Source organism: Nicotiana attenuata, chromosome 12, assembly GCF_001879085.1.
Source record: "Nicotiana attenuata strain UT chromosome 12, NIATTr2, whole genome shotgun sequence".
Taxonomy (NCBI): domain Eukaryota; kingdom Viridiplantae; phylum Streptophyta; class Magnoliopsida; order Solanales; family Solanaceae; genus Nicotiana; species Nicotiana attenuata.
The window spans coordinates 5,170,121-5,174,926 of record NC_032000.1 but is presented as its reverse complement, the minus strand read 5'-3'; the positions used below and the strand labels follow the sequence as shown (position 1 = coordinate 5,174,926).

The 4,806-nt window shown below is 38.3% G+C and overlaps 1 pseudogene; it reads right to left on the bottom strand.

The window, feature by feature from the left end:
- On the bottom strand, nt 3,009-3,924 carry LOC109235828 (annotated as a pseudogene).

Here is a 4,806-nt window from a genome sequence, read left to right as displayed (position 1 = left end):
TAATTAAAAGCGGTAAATAACCCTAAAAATTGCACTATAGGATGACGTGTTTAAAATCAGATAATTAAGCCAAATATAGCAGTTGAGCGACCGTGCTAGAACCACGGAACCCGGGAATGCCTAGCACCTTCTCCCGGGTTAACATAATTCCTTACCCGAATTTCTGTGTTCGCAGACCATAATAAGAGTCATCTTCCTCGATTCGGGATTTTAAACCGGTGACTTGGGACACCATAAATTATCCCAAGTGGCGACTCTGATTTTAAATAAATAATCCTGTTTCGATTGTCACTTTAAATTGAAAAAACTCCCTTTATTATACCCTTCGCGAGGTGTAGTAAGAAAAAGGAGGTGTGACACGCCCCAATTCATTGTTGGACCAATTTCGGAGACTTAGGCTCTCTTTCTCAAGAAGAGCTCAAGTCAACTCAACACAAACTAGTGTTTGCAACCACTAATTCAGAAATTAACCATGAAATTAGCCCAAATAACAAATACCCATAGTCAAATTAGCCCTAAAATACAAGACCCGTCAATTACCCACACTAGGATTGAGCCACAACCCTAGCTTAGGGGTCTAGCTACTTATAATTAAAGAAGAAAAGAAAGAAATGGATGAAGATAATCTCATATTAATTAATCACTAAGTTAAACACAAAGATTCAATGATAAAAAGTAGCTAAAAGTGCCCAAAATAGCTAAGAATCTCGAACCCACGAGCGCAGCAGCTAAATTACAATATCTGATACCTTAAAAATGGAAAAAGAAGCTATTTATACTAGGTTGAAAAATTTGGACAAAAATGCCCCTGCAGGGTTAGTGCGGACCGCACAAAATGGACCGCGGTCCGCACTAGGACTTTTGGCTTCAAATTCCAGCTCTCTGAACTTAGGCTTCGCTGACCACACAGAATGGACTGCGGCCGTGGTGACTTCTATTGCGGTCCGCATAAAATGGACTGCGGACCGCATGGGCTTGAAAGCTTCATCTTGCAAGTTCTCTGAATCTCAGCTCTGTTGACCGCACAGAATGGTAGTGTGGCTGCATGGACTCCAATGCGGACCACACTAAATCTAGTGCGGCCGCATTGCCTTTTAGCCTGAATACCTACTCTCTGAATCTCCTAGTGCGGACCGCACAAAGTGGTGTGCGGCCGCACTAGACCTATTTTGCCAGAGCTTGTCTTGTCTTTGGCACTTGTGCAAGTTTCACTCCTTTTGAGCTGATCTTTGACACCTTGTCACTTTGTTGATCAAACCTGCAATCAAGCACAACTTATGAGCCTTTTGGGACTATTTTGTATGAATTTCTAATCAAGGCATGAGCAAGAAGGAGTATAAAATACGTCAAAATCCCTAGTTATCAACTCCCCCAAACTTAAGCTTTTGCTTGTCCTCAAGCAAACAAAATTAGACCCACCCCTAAAGGGAAAATCCAAGAAATTTTTAGCTGTTCTAAAGCAACCTCAACTAGCATCAATTGGGACTAACAATTGCCCTCAATACAAATGAATCATTAACAACCTTTACTCTTTGAAAACACCATGGATCAAGTGTGACACAAGAGCATCAAGAATTGACTCAACACATCAAAGAACTCTTTTCTATTACTTTGGTCATTGTGGAACCCAAACTCACACATCCTCAACTCTCCCTAAGCAATCCTCACCTTTAAAATAATGGCACTCAGAACGAGGATAATGGGAATTCACTTATCTCTCTCAAGAAAAAGCCACAAGTCAGGCTCTAGGTACCATATGATTGCCCCTTATGTGAGTATCCACTAATGTAAGCTTCATTCAACTCAAGATCATATAGGGCTTTTGTGGGGACATTGTGAAAGCTTGTGGTTCAGGGTAAGAAATGTTTTGGTCTAAGTAGGTTCCATCTTCCCTTAAGCACTTCTTTTGATTCATTTGGCATCCATTCACTTGACTCTTTGAGTTATTTCACTTCTTTCTGAGGGGTTAGAGAGACACATTGTCACTCTTTCTTATGCATTTCAAACCTTGTTTCCTTTTTCAACCTTCCACACCTTTCATTCTTTGCTTTCCTTTGAATCTCTTTTTATTCTTTGTCACATTGAACTTCCTTTTTGTCTTTTTGCTTTTCTTTCTTTTTCATTGCCTTTCCTTTTCTTCACTTTTGTGCCTTTTTACCACTTTGTTGCAATCCTCGTCTCTCCCCCAAACTTATACTTTTGCCATGTGCTAACGCATGAAAAACCGTTCCAGTAGGTAGATAAACCGTTGCCTTAGCGATATTGGAACGGTTTACAGACCGTCACATCCGCTCCCGTGCCAATTAAGCTATTGGAACGGTTCTTGGAACGGTTTTCATCTCCGTTGCTATAGAGACGTCTATCGCAACGGTTTTCCTTTTCTCTATTGGAACGATTATTCCTTCCAATTGGGACGGCTTAAAACCGTTACTATAATGTGTATGCAACGGCTCATAACTGTTACCATATTATCTAATGCAACACTTTCGTACGCTATTGTTACGGTTATTTATGGATATAACAACAGTCTCTTTAAGCTATTGTAACGGTTGTTTTTGTATTGCTACGGTTTTAAATACCTACTGGAACGGTTTAGAGGGCATTTTGGAACAGTTTACCGGATCTATTGGAATGGTTTACATTCTAATGGAACGCCATTTGTGTCCTATTGCAGCGGTTCTAGTAGGCTATTGTAACAGTTCATTTAAAATAGAAATATAGCTCCTATATATATATATATAATAATAATAATAAATTATAATAACACTAAAATTTAAATAAATCACAAAATGAAACAATTAATAATATAACTCGTCCAACAAGCTAATATATCCATAAAAGTAAATGTTCTACCCCAAGTGCATAAATTTAATACATTTCAAGATAGTAAGTTTCAAAATGTTGACAACAAAAGTTTCCTAGAACATTCATCTATGGAAATTTAAAATTCATCTTAAGTAAGGTCTAGATCTTCATTGCCTTCATTTCTATTTCTTGACCTACTCCACCTACAAAAGAAGATAAATAGTAGACGACATATTTTTGACTGGCAGCATGATGTCCATACCATGGCTACCAGCATAATAGAGTTCAGTTAGACCTACCAGCTCATAAACCTGAAACAATAAAGACACAAGTCACTACTGCAAATGAAGAGAGATATAAAAAGTACACGGTATCAACATTAATAAAATTACCAATAAAGTTACCTTGTCACGTCTTCTTCCACTGATGATGGCTGTTGGGAAATACTTTGCAACATTCCTGACAGCAGAGCGCATCTGCAGAATATAATATTTTGTGTGAATATCTACAGATAAGCATCTTAGTTTCATATGAGATTTGGATTTACCTTATTGGATATAAAAGCACGGTCAAGGTCATCAACAATAGGAGAAAGAGTCCCATCATAATCTAAGAAGATGACTATCTGTTTATTCCTTGCTTGCCTCATAATTTGCTGAAAGGAGTTGAGAGCTGATGGATACTTGATCAGGACAAAGAAAGAAGCCTGATTATTATTATGTAAAGACATAGAATTCGTTGCATCAAAACTAATGGACCAGTGTGAATTTGGTGAAAGTCTTAACATACCTCCCAAGAGAGGTAAGTAACATCAGCATCATCGGAAGAAACACCAATGTTTAATTCCTTCAGAATCTTCTTCCTAGGAGGTGAAGAAGACATCATTGCGTCGAGCTAACCGTTGGAACGAACATCATCAAGCTTCGCTGGCTTCTTTCTAGGAATTGTTAGCACGCTAGTGGAGAATGAGGGCCTAGATTGTGAGTAAGGCAACAAACTAGAATGGATCCCCAATTTGGACTTGTTCAGTGGCGAAGGATCCGTTAGAACTAGAGAGGCATTTGTCGAATTCAAGTCCATTGAAACAATATGGATTTGGCTGATATTGACTTTGCGATTGACAGCTACGCAGTTGGGACTTTTTACTATTGGATGTATAAGAGTACCGAATCTTTTAACCGACCCTTTTGTCAATGAAAAACCACCTCTTCAAAGTTTTCTTATCACTGCTGCTGGGAATTGAGTCCATTAAGTACGGGCTTCCTGCAATCTGGACAAGTCGGAAGTGTCAAGCAGAATATGAAATTACTTGTGTGATTTAGACAATGACAGAAATCCATACCTCATCTCCTGAACCACACTGCATTTACACTGGAAACACAACATTTTGGCTTGCACAATTTAATAGAGTCTCACGTGTACCTGGAACAAGTTACTTTTGTGTCAAAACAACGTGGAGCAAACAAAGAAAAGGAAACATTTAATGTTAACGGGAGAAAATTTGACTTGAATCCTTTACAAATGATATATTAAGTTGGATTAAAATACATTTCCATTTGAAGAAAAAAGTAGACTCCAAAACAGAGGTAACGCCTTATTTCGCACACTTATGACTATCCATTTCACCTTAAGTTTGGACAATAGCCACTCTATATTACGATCAAAAGGTTTTTTTTTGGCAGATTAGGGTGTGAAAGCCAAAATAACAAGGACTCTTCTTTGAAATTTCTCTCCAAGTAACAATTCATCTTCCATAAATTTTTACAAAAAAAGCTGTAAAAACAACCATGAGCAGAAAAAGCATACATTTGGCTAGTGTCACGACCCCAACCCGGTCGTGATGGCGCCCAACACCGTGCTAGGAAAGCCCGACCAATTCAACATTCTCAATCTCTCATATGGAGTTCATTACCGATTAACAGAGTTTAAATACTAAATTAACATGATTATAAATCTGTAACGATAGATAAAATGGGCGGAAATCAAGAAAATATCACTACA